Source organism: Arvicanthis niloticus, chromosome 8, assembly GCF_011762505.2.
Source record: "Arvicanthis niloticus isolate mArvNil1 chromosome 8, mArvNil1.pat.X, whole genome shotgun sequence".
Taxonomy (NCBI): Eukaryota; Metazoa; Chordata; class Mammalia; order Rodentia; family Muridae; genus Arvicanthis; species Arvicanthis niloticus.
Genome location: NC_047665.1, coordinates 82806753 through 82823689, shown reverse-complemented (window position 1 = coordinate 82823689; position 16937 = coordinate 82806753). Strand labels below are relative to the sequence as shown.

The 16937-nt window shown below is 37.8% G+C and overlaps 1 long non-coding RNA gene across 1 annotated transcript in view; it reads right to left on the bottom strand.

Annotated features, from left to right (window-relative positions):
• The window catches only part of LOC143443220 (uncharacterized), a 33162-nt gene extending 21655 nt beyond the window's left edge, over positions 1-11507 (bottom strand). Inside the window, exons 1-2 of the long non-coding RNA XR_013111986.1 lie at positions 11459-11507; positions 10410-10539 (exon numbers count right to left, since the gene is read on the bottom strand). This is a non-coding gene — a long non-coding RNA (uncharacterized LOC143443220). The remainder of the gene's footprint in view (positions 1-10409; positions 10540-11458) is intronic.
• Between the last annotated feature and the right edge of the window lie 5430 nt (positions 11508-16937).

The following is a 16937-nucleotide window of genomic DNA, read 5'->3' as shown; positions in this document are numbered from 1 at the left end:
AAATCAAAAAGAGATTCTTCTTCTGTCTCTCCTCTAGGGCTATCAGACTCCTGAATCATACAGGCAAGTGTCCCTTCCTCTACACATCTTCCCTGCCCTTTGAGCCCTCCTTGCCAAGCCAAGCTGTCCTGAGCAGCCTGCCATTCTGGGGGGACATCCATTCTTCTGCCACCTCTCTGCCCACCTTCATCTGACTTGAGGCTTCTGAACCATACAGAACTGCAGGTCCGGAACCATACAGCTCAAGAATATTTATCAGAGGCCTGCCACACCAGGACCATTGAGGGTTATCCCCTTCCCAATACCTACTACAGCAGAAACATCCAGGGAACAAAAGGCCTTTGGATGCTAAAGGCCCTCAAAAGAAAACTATCAAAGCACAGCTACCTCACTACAGCAAGTGTTGGATATCCTAACACAACTGAAACACAAGAAAATGACCTTAAATCCAATTTTACTAAGATGATAGAGGCCTATAGAGAGAAAATGAATAATTTCTTAAAGAAATAAAGGAAAATATAATCAAACAGAGGTCTTTAAAGAGGAAAAACATCACTTAAAGACATACAGGTAAACACATTAAGCAGTTGAAGGAAATAAAACTGTATGAGACTTGAAAGTGGAATAGAAGCAATAAAGAAAACATAAACTGAGAGAATCCTGGAGATAGAAAACCTAGGGAAGAGAACAGGAATAATAAATACCAGCATCATCAACAGAATACAAGAGCTGGAAGAGAGAATCTCAGGTGTGGAAGATACAATAGAAGAAATGGATACATCAGTCAAAGTAAAAGTTAAAGCTAAAAAATTTCTGACGCAAAACATCCAAGAAATCTGGGATAGCATGAAAAGACCTAACATAAGAATAATATGAATAGAAGAAGGTGAAGAGTCCTAGTTCCATGGCCCAGAAAATATTCTCAACAAAAATCATAGAAGAAAAGTTCTCCAACCTAAAAAAAGTGATGACTATAAACATACAAGAAGCTTATAGAACTCTAACTAGACTGGAACAAAAAATAAAATTCTCTTGGCACACAATAATCAAGACAAAATCTATAGAACACAGAAAGAATGTTAAGGGTAAAAGATCAGAAGCATGTTGTCCTCTGAGAGGCTCCACCCAGCAGCTGACTCACATAGATACAGACACTGAAAGCCAAACAGTAAATGGAGCTTGGGAACTCATAGAAAAACAAGAGGAAGGATTGCAGCTCCAAAAGAGATAGAAATTGCACAGGAATGCTTGGGGCTCTCAGAGTCTGAACTACCAACTAAAGAACATAAACGATCTGGACCTAGGTCTCCCCGTTCATATGTAGCAGATGTGCAGCTTGATCTTCATGTGGGTCCTGAGCAACTAGAAATGGGCCTTTCCTAAAAACTGTTGTCTGTACATGTGATATACTCTACTAACTGGGCTGCCTTGTCTGGCCTGAATGAGAGAGGAAGCTCTTAGCCTTGCAAGGACTTCAAGTGCTAGGGTAGGAAAATACTTAGGTGGGATAGGGAAAGGGTTATGAGAGGGAGTAACCCTAAGGGGGCAGTGAATAAGTAAAAAAACATTAAATTAAAATTTTTAAAAAGCCAGAAAGACCACAAATACATAATGATGCAACATGATTAAAAACAAACAAGCAAACAAACAGAAACAAGAACCAAGTCCAAACCAGTATGACATAAGAACCAATAAAAATCTGAGAAGAAATTGATAAAATAGACATACAGAAATCAGATCAAAGAATCAATAAATCTAAGAGATGGTTCTTCAAGAAAATAAATAAAATTAATAAAACCTTTAGCTGAACATAAGAAATATAATATAATATTTATTATACTGAGCTATCTTCCAGTCCTGCTATCTCTAGGATATTCATCATGAAGGATTTTTTTTCAAAGATTTTTTTTCTGCATCTATTGAGATGATCATGTAATTTTTGTCTTCAAATTTATTTACATGATTAATTACATTTATTGACTTACATTAATAGATTCAGGAATAAACTAGGAAATATTACAACCAAAGAAATTCAGAAAATAATAAAAGAGAATTTAAGAACCTGTTTCTTAAATACTCTACCTTCCAGTTTCTGTCTGTGCATGGAGCTGACCCTTTGCCACAGCTCTCCATACCCAAATCCCACCAGGAGAGAGTTGGTCTCCCAGGAGTGTTGACACATAGGCTTACAGAAGAGATAAGCCAGTCAGAGACAGCAAGACTAGCTAACACCAGAGATAACAAGGTGGTGAGGGGAAAGGGCAAAAAAATAAGCAACTGAAACCAAGGCTACTTGGCATCATCAGAACCCAGTTTTCCCACCACAGCAAGCCCTGGATACCTCAACACAGTAGAAAAGCAACACTCTGATTTAAAATTACATCTCATGATGATAATAGAGGACTGTAAGAAGACCATAAATAACTCTCTTAAAGAAATACAAGAGAACACAAGTAAACAGGTAGAAGCCCTTAAAGAGAAACACATAAGTCCCTTAAAGAATTATAAGAAAACACAACTAAACAGGTGAAGGAATTCAACAAAACCACCCAGGATCTAAAAATGGAAATAGAAACAACAAAGCAATCACAAAAGGAGACTACCCTGGAGATAGAAAACCTAGGAAAGAGATCAGGAGTCATAGACACAATCATCATCAACAGAATACAAGAGATAGAAGAGAGAACCTCAGGTGCAGAAGAGATCATAAAAAACATTGACACAACAATCAAAGAAAATTCAAAAAGCTCTTAACCCCAAATATCCAGGAAATCCAGGACACAATAAGAAGACCAAACCTAAGTGTAATAGGTATAGAAGAGAGCAAAGATTCCCAACTTAAAGGACCTGTAAATATCTTCCACAAAATTATAGAAGAAAATTTACCTAACCTAAAGAAAGAGATGCCCATAAATGTATAAGAAGCCTACAGAACTCAAAATAGATTGAACCAGAAAAGAAATTCCTCCCATCACATAATAGTTAAAACACCAAATGCACAAAGAATATTAAGAGTAAGGGGAAAAAAGTCAAGAAACTTATAAATGCAGACCTATCAGAATTACACTACACTTCTCAACAGAGACTATGAAAGCTAGAAGATCCTGGGCAGTTGTCATACAGACCCTAAGGGAACACAAATGCCCAGGCTACTATACCCAGCAAAACTTTCAATTACAATAGATGGAGATACCAAGATTTTACATGGCAAAACCGAATTTAAACAATATCTTTCCACAAATCCAGCCCTACAAAAGATAATAAATGAAAAACTTAACACAAAGAGGGAAACTACATTCTAGAAAAAGCAAGAAATTAATCTTGTTTCAACAAACCCAAAAGAAGATAGTCACACAAATATAATTCCACATTTAATAACAAAAATAACAGAAAGCAACAATCACTATTCCTTAATACATCTCAACATCAATAGAGTTGATTCCCCAATAAAAAGACATAGACTAACAGACTGGATACATAAACAGGACCCAGCATTTTGCTGCATATAGGAAGTGTACCTCAGTGACAAAAGACAGACAGTACTTCACAGTTAAAGGCTTGAAAACAATTTTTCAAGCAAATTTTCCAAAGAAACAAGCTCAAGTAGCCATTCTAATATTGAATAAAATTGACTTTCAACCAAAGGTTATCAAAAACAATAAGGAAGGACACTTCATATTCAACAAAGGAAAAATCTGCCAAAATTAACTCTCAATTCTGAACATCTATGCTTTAAATGCAAGGGCATTGCCATTCATGAAAAAAACTTTAATAAAGCTCAAAGTACACGTTGATCCTCACACAATAATAGTGGGAGACTTTAACAACCCACTCTCATCAATAGACAGATCATGGAAACAGAAACTAAGCAGAGAAACAGTGAAACTAATAGAAGTTATGGACCAAATGTTTTAAACAGATTATACACACACACACACACACACACACACACACACACAAACACACACGTATATATTTCATTTTAAAACAAAAGAATATACCATCTTCTCAGCACCTCATGGTACCTTCTCCAAAGTTTACCATATAATCTGTCAGAAAGCAGGCCTCAAAAGATACAAGAAAATTGAAGTAATCCCATGCATCCTATGAGATCACCACAGACTAAGGGTGGTCTTCAATAACAACAAAAACAACAAAAAGCCCACATACACATGAAAGCTGAACAACTCTCTACACAATGATAATTTGGTCAGGGAAGAAATAAGTAAATAAATTAAAGACATTTTAGAATGTAAAGAAAATGAAGATACAACATACCCAAACTTATGAGACACAATGAAAGCAGTGCAAAGAGGAAAACACATAGCTCTGAGTGCCTCCAAAAAGAAACTGGAGAGAGCATTCACTAGCAACTTGACAGCACATCTGAAAGCTGTAGAACAAAAAGAATCAAATACACCCAAGAGGAGTAGACTGCAGGAAATAATAAAACTCAGGGCTAAAATCAACCAAGTAGAAACAAAATGAACTATACAAAGAATCAACAAAACCAGGAGCTGGTTCTCTGAGAAAATCAACAAGATAAACTCTTAGCCAGACTAACTGGAAGGCAGAAAGACAGTATCCAAATTTACAAAATCAGAAACAAAAAGGGACATATAACAGAAACTGAGGAAATTTAAAAAAATCATCAGATCCTACTAAAAAAAAAAAAGCCTACACTCAAGAAAACATGAAAATCTGGATGAAATGAACAATTTTATAGACAGATACCAGGTACTAAAGTTAAATCAGGATCAGATAAACCATCAACCCATTCCCATAACCCCTAAAGAAATAGAAGCAGTCATTAAAAGTCTCCCAACCAAAAATACCCCAAATACAGATGAGTTTAATACAGAATTCTATTAGACCTTCAAAGAAGACCCAATACTCATCAAACTATTCCACAAAACAGAAAAAGGAATACAAATTGGAAAGGAAGAAGTCAAAATATCACTATTTGCAGATGACACAATAGTATACTTAAGTGACCCCAAAACTTCCACTAGAGAACTCCTAAACCTGATAAACAACTTCAGCAAAGTGGCTGGATATAAAATTAACTCAAAAAAAAAAAAATCAGTAACCTATTTGTTCCATGAAGCCACAGTTATGCTGATACCAAAACCACCTGAAGACCCAACAAAGAGAACTTCAGACCAATTTCACTTTTGAATATTTTTGGTGCAAAAATACTCAATAAAATTCTCTTAAACTGAACCAAAGAACACATCAAAACAATCATTCACCATGATCTGGTAGGCTTCATCCAAGGGATGTAAGAATGGTTCAATATTTGGAAATCCATCAGAGTAATCTACTATATAAACAAACTCAAAGAAAAAAACCACACGATCATTTTATTAGATACTGAAAAAGCATTTGAAAAAATTCAACATCTCTTCATGGTAAAAGTCTTGGAAAGATCAGGAATCCAAGGCCCATATCTAAACATAGTAAAAGCAATATACAGCAAGCAAGCCAGTAGCCAACATCAAACTAAATGTAGAGAAATTTGAAGCAGTCCCACTAAAATCAGGCTTTCCTCCCTCTCCCTATTTATTTAATATAGTACTTGAAGTCTTAGCCAGAGCAATTAGAAAACAAAAGGAGATCTAAGGGATACAAATTGGAAAGGAAGAAGTCAAAATTTCACTATTTGCAGATGATATGATAGTATACATAAGTGACCCTAAAATTTCCATCAGAGAACTCCTAAACCTGATAAACAACTTCAGCAAAGTGGCTGGATATAAAATTAAGTCAAAGAAATCAGTAGCCTTCCTCTTCTTAAAGAATAAGCAGGCTGAGAAAGAAATTAGAGAAAATACACCCTTCACAACAGTCACACACCATATAAAATATCTTGGTGTGACTCTAACGAAACAAGTGAAATATCTATATGACAAGAATTTCAAGTCTTTGAATAAAGAAATCGAAGTAGACCTTGGAAGATAGAAAGATCTCCCATGCTCGTGGATTGGCAGAATTAATATAGTAAAAATGGCCATCTTACCAAATGCAATCTATAGATTCAATGCAATCTTCATCAAAATTCCAACTCAATTCTTCTCAGAGGTAGGGATATTCTCAAATTCATTTGTAACAACAAAAACTCAAGACAGTGAAAACTGTTCTCAACAATAAAAAATCTTTTGGGGGAAATCACCATCTCTGACATTAAGCTGTATTACAGAACAATTGTGATAAAAACTGCATGCTATTGGTACAATGACAGGCAGGAAGATCAATGGAACAAAATTGAAGACCCAGAAATGAACCTCCACACCTATGGTCACTTATTCTTTGACAAAGAAACTAAAACCATCCAGTGGGGAAAAAAAACCAACATTTTTAACAATTGGTGCTGGTTCAACTGGCAGTCAACATGTAGAAGAATGCAAATTGATCCATTCTTATCTTCCTGTACAAAACTCAAGTCTAAGTGGATTAAGGACCTTCACATAAAACCAGATACACTGAAACTAATAGAAAAGAAAGTGGGGAAGAGCCTCAAACACATGGGCACATGGGAAAATTCCTGAACAGAATACCAATGGATTATGCTCTAAGATCAAGAATTAATAAATGGGACCTCATAAAATTTCAAAGCTTCTGTAAGGCAAAGGACACTGTCAATAGGACCAAATGGCAACCAACAGATTGGGAAAATATATTTACCAATCCTATATTCAATAGAGGGCTAATATCCAATACATACAAAGAACTTAAGAAGTTAGATTCCAGAGAACCAAGTAACCCTATTTTAAAATGGGGAGTAGAGCTAAACTGAGAATTCTCAACTGAGGAAACTTGAATGACTGAGAAGCACTTAAAGAAATGTTCAACATTCTTAGTCATCAGGGAATTGTAAATCAAAATGACCCTGAGATTCCACCTCACACCAATTAGAATGGTTAAGATTGAAAACTCAGGTCATAGCAGATGCTGGTGAAGGTTTGGAAAAAGAGGAACACTCCTCCATTGCTTGTGGGATTACAAGCTGGTACAACCACTCTGGAAATCAGTCTGGTGGGTTTTCAGAGCATTAGACATAGTATTACCTGAGGACCCAGCTATACCACTCCTGGGCATATACCAAGAAGATGCTCCAACATATAATAAGGACACATGCTCCACTATGTTCATAGCAGTCTTATTTATAATAACCAGAAGCTGGAAAGAAACCAGATGTTCCTCAACAGAGGAATGGATACAGAAAATGTGGTACATTTATACAATGAAATACTTCTCAGTTATTAAAAACATTGGGTTCATGAAATCCATAGACAAATGAGTGAATCTAGAAAATATCATCCTGTGTGAGATAACCCCGTAACAACAGAACACACATGATACAACTCATGGGCCACATGAAGCTCAAGAGGAAGGAAAACCAAAGAATAGATGCTTCAGTCCTACTTAGAAGGGAGAACAAAATAATCAAGAGAAGTAGAGGGTGGGAGGGACTTGGGAGGAAGAGAAGAGGAGGAGGGGAAAAAAGAGAGGAAGAATCAGGTATGGGAGGAGATGGAAATTGAACAGAGGTGTGTAGCCATGGGGTATGGGGAACTGGGGATAGCAACCAGAAAGTCCCAGATGCCAGGAAAGTTAGAGCCTCTCAGGATCCCATGGGAATGTCATTAGCTGAAATACCCCACAAAGGGGTGGGAGAATTTGTTGAGACCATATGCAGAGGTTAGGGATGGCACCCTAACCCCGGTTGAGGGATGGGGCCACCCACCTGTCTCCAAAATTTTAAACCCATAATTGCTCTAGTCTAAAGGAAATACAGCGACAGGGAGTGGAGCAGAGACTGAAGGAAAGGCCCTCCAGAGACTGCCCACCTAGGGATCCATCCCATGTTCAGACAGCAAACCCAGACACTATTGCTGATGCCAAGAATTGTTTGCTGATAGAATCGTGATACAACTTTCTCCTGAGAGGCTCCACCAGATCTTGACCAATACACATGTGGGTATTTGCAGTCAACCCTCTGACTGAGCACAGGGATCCCAATGGAGGAGTTAGGGGAAGGACTGAAGGAGCTGAAGGGGCCTTATCTGGCATCAATGGGAGGGTAGACCCTTGGTCCTGTGAAAGCTTGATGGAGAGGAATGATAGGGTGGTGAGGTAGGAATGGGTGTGTGGGTTGGTGGAGCACCCTCATAGAAGCAGTGTAATGGGGGACAGGATAGGGGATTTTCAGAGGGGAAACCGGAAAATGGGATCACATTCTAAATGTAAATAAGTAAAATACCCAATTAAAAGAGAAGAAGAAAAAAAGAACCTGTACTCCATTAAGCTGGAAAATTTAAAAGAAATTGATAAATTTCCAGATTTAGGCAAACCATCTTTTGAAGCCAAGAAGGGATCACCAACCAGAGCAGACCCATAACAAAAGAGGAGATTGAAATTTCCAATTAAGAATTTCAGGCCCAGATGGAATCACACCAGAACTCTGCCAGACTTTCAAAGAATATCTACAATGAATATTTTTCAACTATGCAATAATTGAAACAGAAGAAATTCTTAAAAATTCCTATGAAGCTAGTATTTACCTAATATACAGTCTTGGTATAGACCCTACAAGAAGGCCAATATCCCTGGTATACATAGATGATAGTATCCTCAGTAAAACGCTTGCAAGAAACATATCCAAAAGATCATCCATCACTATTAAGTCAACTTCATCCCAGAGATCCCCACTGGCTCAACATATGTTAGTCAAGAGATTTAATTAATCATGTAAATGGACTTACAGACAAAACTGTGTGATCATCTCAATAGAAGCAGAAAGAAGCCTTAGGAAAAAATCCTTCATGATAAATGTCCTAGAGATAGCAGGACTAGAAGATACTTCAGCATAATAAATGTTATATATGAAAAACCCAGGGATAGCATCATCCCACATTGAGAAAAATTTAAAGCTATCCCAGTAAAATCATGAATGAGATAGGAATGCACACTATTTCTACCTTTTTTTCAATATAGTACTGGAAGCACAAGTTAGTGCAATAAGACAAGAGAAAAAAAATTAAACGGTTACAAAAAGTAAAAGAAGAGATCAAATTATATATTTACAGTTTATTTAATACTATACACAACTCCTAAATATCCTACAAGAAACTTTCTAGAATTTATCATTGAGTTCAACAAAATAACAAGACACAAAATCAGCTCTCAAAAATCAGTAGCCGTCTCCAAACCAACAACTATACTAGAGAGAAACCATGTACATACTACCATTCACAATAGCCTCAATAAATCCAGGAATAAATCTAACCAAGGAGGTGAAGACTTCAATTACATCAGATCACTGAAGAAAGAGACTGAGAAGGACATCAAAAAAGTGAAAACTCTCCCAATGCTCTTGGATTGGTAGAGTAAATGTGAAAATGACAATTGTACCAAAAGCAGTTAATAGATTCAGTGCAGTCCTAGTCAAACAACATTCTTTATGCCAATAGAAAACAGTATCTAAAAATTCACATGGAACTATATATAAAAAAAAGGATACTGAAAGAAAGCCTAAACAAAAAGGACAAAGAAGGAGGGGTTGCTATTCTATATCAAACAGCATGATCTTGACACCAAAAGAGACACAGAGACCAATGGAACAAAATAGAAAACCCCAACATGAGTACATGTAACTTAGGACATCTGATATGTGACAAAAATGCCAAGCATACACATAAGAAAAGAAAGCATTTTCAATAAGCAGTGTTGAGTAAACTCAATATCTACGTGTAGAAGAAAGCAATTAGACCCATAGCTATCACTTTACATAAATACTAACTGTAAATGGATCAAAGACCTTAATGTGAACCCCGAAACACTAAAACTGTTAGAAGGAAACATAAACAGTATCGTAAATTTACAGGATTAATAAAGGGCTTTCTGAAAAGTACTCTATTTTCCTGGGAAATTAAGGCTGATGATTGACAAGTGGGATGCCATAAAACTAAAGACATTTTGCACAGCTCAGAAAATTATCAATTGACCGAAAAGAAAGTTCAAAGCACTGAAGAGAATCTTGGCCAACCGTATATCAACCATATACCATGGGTTCAATTTTTAGGTGTTTTGTCTGATTTTTTTTTTTGTGTGTTTTGTTTTTGTTTTGCAACTGTTAAAAGAGAATTTAAAATACAGTTTTTTGGTTTTGTGTATGCGTGCATGTGTGTGTGGGGGGGTATGGGTGTGGATATGGGCTTGGGTGTGTGTTTTGTGGGAAGGCATACATTAAACATTCAAGTTTCAGTTGTATCTAAAACTAAGCCATAGACTTGTTTTGGGCAGTACAGCTTAGGCTTTTCTTCCAGAGACTGATTTTATTAGCTTTGGGAGTTTACTAGCTTTTTAGCCCAGAGATCTTTGTAATACACACACCAGGAGTTTCTTACCAGGCTGATCCAATTATGCCATGAGAGAGCATGAATCTTGTGCCTTCAAATCACTTCCATACCCAATTGTCACTTGAATCTTAGCTCTTGTATACTTGTCTTGTCTTCATCAGATTTTCATCTGTTCCATCTGAACATGAAGTGAGCTCTAGTAAGGATCCCTTTCACACATGTAGGCATACGTGTTACTCCAAGGAGGAATTTCAGGCCCTACATCTATGGCATCGACTTAGGGCCGCATGTTAAAGATAAAAGCCTGGTAAATGAACCTTACATGAGCATATCCTGTTTAAAGTATCATGTCATCCTAGGCTACTAGTATTGTGCTAACATTATTTTTAGGTGTCTTATTCACAGGATGTTTTAGTTCAAATTTTGGGCTATGAAAGTTGCATCTTTCTCTCTTTTTCTTTTAAACTTGTGAGTTTGCTTTATTCTCTCTCATCTTAGTTATCATTAGTCATTTTTCTTAGCAGTTTTTGGTTACCTGTAGCCCCATGTGGTTTTTCTAACCACACTGGTATTTTCATTGTCCAAGCTTTAAGAAGTTATACTGCTGAGCTATCATGGGTATAGTCTGCCCACTGTATATAGAAGACTCAGTCTTGCAGCAGACTCCCTGGTTCTCTGGCACTGTCCATCTTTATGCTTCTTCTATAATATTTTCTTAGTCGTGGCTATAAGGGTTGTATTGTAACTGTGTCAACTGTGGATGAGTACCCCCAGTACTCATCCACATTCTGGTTAGTAGTCAATTTCTACAACTGTTTCTGCCTGCTTTAAAAAGAAGCATCTTTAGTGAGGGGTAAGAACGATGCTTGTCTATGCACATGAGAATCAGTGTTTAGAAAGTAGTCAGAAATAATACTGGCAATCCTAAACAGGTTTAAGAAATGACAGTAGTAGATTCTTTGAGATCTATGCCCTCACTAGCAATGTGTGGGTGGCTAAGTTTACAGTACCAGCCATGACTTCCTTTCTGTTTAGTGGTCCTTAAGTATAATTAGACAGCATTGGTAACTACCAATATATAAGTACCACTACTATACCTTTAAGGGATATCTTGCTGTGCTGATCATTGTTGTAGTTCATAGGCTTCATATTTATGTAGAAATATTAAATGACTTTCTCCCTTGGGAGCTTGCATCCTCTGCTATTATGAAAACTAGTCTCAGTGGGGAAGCTTTTGAGTCAGAACCAGCTTAAGTCCTCTGTTCAAAGTCTATGGAGCTTTCAGCAATAGACCTTGATCTTCAGCTTCTGGAAGTCAACCAAAGGAAACAGCAATAGCCTATGTTGTTTGGGTCTCCCTTGGGGAGTCTGTTGGACTCCCTTGACCAATGATTCAAAAGGAGGTTTCTCATACCCACTTATGGATTTTTTGTTAGATAGTCTATGGATATTTTGTACAGCATTAATTACCCCATGAAACATAATTTCATATATATATATATATATATATATATATATATATATATATATATATATGTAATTTTAGACTAATATGATTCCTTATGGCCTTTTCAAGCATGTGTTATTTCTTCTCCCTCTTGCATCTCTTGTACTTGAACACAAGTCATGAGGGTGTCCATGTCAAGGTTCTGGCTTATTCATATTCCAACTACAGTGAACACCATAGAGTAGTGTGTAGCTCCTGAGAGTGTGGTACTGTGGCAATATCCTTTTATCTGTAAACCCTTAGTTCTTGTCTCTAGTATTCAGGAAATCATTTATGTATGTAGAGGTATCATCTCAACATCCAGGTTAGTCTGCTAAAGGTGGTAGATATCATCTCTTTGGAAGAGTTTGGAGGTTGTGATTCTATAAGACACACAATTCCTTCACATCACTGCCATCTCTTTTGTCTAGTTGACATGGAAGACAGTGTTCATAGGAGTATTACTGGAGATGCAGCATCCTGAGTGATGATAGAGCTGATGCAAGATCAGTGGTATTAAGCAATTGCATTGGCAAGGTGACCTGTGCTACTTCTGTACAAATGGGTTCTGAAGAGCCACAGCACCACACAAATCAGCAAGGGCACTGCTTCCTTTTCCTCTTAGCAGGAAAAAAAATAGATGGGAATGAAACTTCTGACAGGAAAGAAATGAAGCTAGAAAAGGAAGAGGATATGTAAAACTCATTAGGATCACTGAGTGCACTAATCAGATATAGGGAGCATATAGGAGTATGTCTCCCCTACCACAGTGTGTGTGTGTGTGTGTGTGTGTGTGTGTGTGTTTGTGTGTGTGTGTGTGGTGTGTGTGTGGTGTGTGTGTGTGTGTGTGTGTGTATGTATGTATGAAATAACTCCTTTCATTTCACTTGTATCCATACATTGTGTAATCCACTCTTTCTTAAACCAAGCAGGAGGGCCTGCACTCTAGGTGGTCGTCATGCACAGAGAGGATGAAGGTTCAGTATGAGGAATCTGAGAGTTGCCATTAAATTGTTTCAGCTCTGACAGTTGGAATTTTCAAGAACATACAACATGATCTGATGACCACAGGCTACAGAAATTTGACTTTCTCTTGGCCATTCTCTATAAGGTGTTAGCTTAATTATGTATCCTGCAGAGAGACAAGAGCCAGGGGCAGGTTCCCTGCTGGGTTTGTTTGCCTGCTGAAAGCCTTCTGTTACCATCTCAATTGCTGATTGTCAGAAAGGGCAACTTTGCATAATAAATTACACTGTAATAGTCAGGCATGTCCTAAGATCCACATTTCACTTTTCCTCAAATGCACTGTTCTTCTCCTTTCATCTTAATCCCCTATCTGTAAAATCGAGTAGTGATACCTGCACTGCTTTTCAGCACAATGTTCCATTTCTTATCAGTGATTGACAATGAGTAGGGGAGGTATAGACTTCAGCATGCCTTTTCTATCCCCAGACCAGCATATATCTATACCATGTCTTCTCCAGCTTTATACAGACGCTGCCCTTCAACACACTGAGGGAGGAGAAAACTGGGCTGGAGTGTGCTTCTATCTCCAGGTGGAAAGGTAGAATTCAGAATAAAGTCACTTTCAAAGTGCAGTGAGAGGGGCAGAAGTGGCAGAAGTGGCAGAGCCAGGCATGAGGGGGAAAAGCAGAGGAGTAAGAAGTGCAGGCCTATTATTTTCTCTTCAAGCTAATTCCAGTTTGGTACTGGAGGAGCCAGGAGAGGGACTGGCATGCCAGAATATGATCTTTGGAATAGAGTGGCTTTCAGAAATTGTCACACGGCCTCTCATCTTTGGCTTTCTTACACCATAAAACATTTCTGGGATTCCACGCCCAGGGTGTTATCAGGGTGAATTTGCAGCCCATTCTGTAATTGAGACTTTGGAGGATGGACTTGTGTGACCAGATTAATGCAGATTTTTAATGCAACAGAGTCTTTCTTGACCCAAGGATCTAGTGAGCTACAACTCATGATCATCAAAGAGCGATTTGGGAGATTGATTTGAATTTGCTGTGTCATGCCAATGAAGACTAATGACCTATTATATACTCTCATGGGTGTATATAAAACATAAGCAAGCTTCATTAAAGAGAAAAACAGGAAAAGAAGAAACTGAGATCTGAGGAAACTCTAGGGAATGTATGAGGATTCTCTCTCTCTCTCTCTCTCTCTCTCTCTCTCTCTCTCTCTCCCTAAGTTTCTTTTTAACCCCAGTGTACATTTCTCTGCAACATATGTGAGTAACTTTCAGTTTTCACCATGGGCTTCTTTCTCTACCTAGAGAGTGCTAGGTTCTGTAGTAAGATCTTCAGGCACAGGCCTTCAAAAGGGGATGAATTGCAAGAGACATCTTAGTGTGTAGCAAGTTGGCCTAATGCTGCTTGTATTCTAATGCTAATTAGGTCCCTCAAAACTATTTGCACCAAAGAGAGTCCGCATGTATGACACTGGGGGCCCCTGCCTCCAGTTAATTCTGATTGCTAAATAAAAATGCCAGTAATCAATAAATGTGGTGAAGAGACATAGGTGGGATTTAGATTTACTGGGCTTGAGACCACAGGAGGAAGGAAGAGAAGCTGCAATTGGATAGAAAAAAATATACAGGAGGAAGGAGGAGTGATGCCATGGGCTAGGGGCCAAAAGAATGTGGCTCAGAGGGCTGCCTAATTGAAGCTAAGAGCAGTCCAGATGAAACACGGTAAGTAATAACTTGGGTTATGGATAGGAGGTAAAGTCTAACAACTTGGTGGAGGGGTAGAGAGTTGCACAGCTATTGTGCCGCCTGAGGCATATATAAAAATATAAAGCTGTGTGTGTCTTTCATCTGGAAATATGAATGGTCAAAGGTGGGAAGAGACTCTGCACTGGGATTTTAAAATATTTTTAAATCCTACATCATTAAATATTTTTAATACTACTTCAGTGTCTTGGTCAGTAAAAAAAAAAAAATCTTTGTTGTTTTTAAGTACAAATTTTCTCTTCTTGTCCTTATTATATGCCCATAATTTCCCATTTTCTACAGTACGTGCAGATTGTTTGACCATGAGATGTGTTAGAAAATAAAACGTTTTGAATTGTATTAGAATTGGGTGAGTCATTTCTCTTCCACCTTTGGATAATCTTTTATTGCACTAAGTAGTTCAGAGACAGCAGGGAAGTTGTAGAAGTGAGAAAGAAAGATAAAGGGGGGCTACCGGCAATAGTGAAAAGAACTAGGAAAGTATGTAGAAGAAAACAAGCAAAAAGACGATAAATGAGGAAAGATGATAGAATGAAGTAGACTGGGTTAGAGTTGGAGCTACTATATCAAATTACTGCATCGACTAACTAATTATTATTATTACTATAGACTGAATTTCTAATGGCATCAAACTGTTTTCTCAGTTCAGCGGTGTGGTACATGATACTATGGCTCTAAAATCAAGTTTCCAACATGACTTGGTTCTGGTAAGGATATCTTTATGGTTTCGAATTGCTGACTTTTAATTTGTATCCGCATATGGCAAGAATTAGATATGAAAGTGTATTTGTTGCTTTCCAGCTGCTTTGACCAAATGCTTAACAAGAAGCAACTTAAAAGAGACAAGGTTTATTTCAGCTTAAAGGAAGAGGTGACACAGCCCACCATGGTGGTGAAGCCCTGGTGGCCAGAGAGTGAGGCAGCTGGTGACATCACATCTGTAGTCAGAAAGCAGAGAGAGGTGAACTCAGGGGCTTAGTTTGCTATCTCAGTTTTATTCAGCTTGTGACCTCAGGACATGAAATGATTCTGCCTATATGCAGAGAGTATAATCCTTCTTCGGTAAACCTTCCTGAAAATGCACTCACAAACACAGCCAGAGGCATGTTCCCACCATGATCCGAAATCCTATTGACTCAATAACTAAGATCCACCATTCCAGAGAGGATTTCAACACAACAATTTTCAGCACAGGAATTTTAATGAGATCAAACATCTAGTTCTTCCATGACATTATCTTCTAGTTTTTCAAAATCTATCATATTGCAAGCAAAAGTCATTCCCTCCATGCTTACAATTTTGAGTCTTAACAGTTTCTGGTGTCAACTAAAATATTAGAAATATCACTGTGCTTGTTTGTTTTTCATCACCTTGGCACAAACCAGGTTCATCTGGAAAGAGGAAACTCCAGTTGAGAAACTGTCTCTGTCAGATTGGCCTGTGACAATGTCTCTGGTGCAATTTTGTGGTTAATGATTAGTGTGGGAGGGCCTAGCCCATTGATGGCAGTGCCCTGGGCAGGTAAACATCCCTGGGCTGGGTGAAAAAAGCAGGCTGAGGAAGCCATGGGAGTAAGCAAGTCAGCAGTATTTCCATTATGGTCTCAGCTCCAGTTCCTGCTCTGGTTTCAGCAATGATAGATTATAACTTGTAAAATAAATAAACTGTTTCCTCCACAGGTTGATTTTGGCCAGTGTTCTCTTAGGACAGAAGAGAAACAAGCTAGTAGGTTAGCATTTTTGATTGCTGGGACAAATTATATATATATATATATTTAATGAAGGAATGGTTTATTTGAGTCATGGCTTCAGGAATTTCAGTTTGTAGCTGTCTTTCTGACCTATTATTAGGAAAGGCACAGTGAAGAGAGAATGGTGGAGGGAAGCTGTTCACCTTATGGCAGACAGAAAGCTAAATAGACTTGAAAGTGACTGAAAACAAAGTACCATTTTAGGGCATGACTCTGTTGACTCACTTCCTTCAGTTAAGCCTCTTTCTGCTTTCTAGTATCTTCTAATAATATTATGTTGTGAATATATCAGATTAACTAACTAATCATTCTTAAAATCTAATCACTTTGCCCAAACCACAAACATTTTAAAACTGATTTGTTCTTTGAAAATTTCTTACATATATATAGTCATCATTTTCTCTCACCTCTCTACCTTCTTATCTTGCTCAAGCTCATCAGATTTTCCATCCACTTCACAATTCCCTCCCCTTCATTTATACTCTTGGTTTCATTTCATGACCCACCAGCTTTAACCAGGACTATCTGTGTGACCACAGGTTTGGAATTATCCCTGGCAGCTTGCTGCTCTTGCTGTTTGGCACCATGATGCCC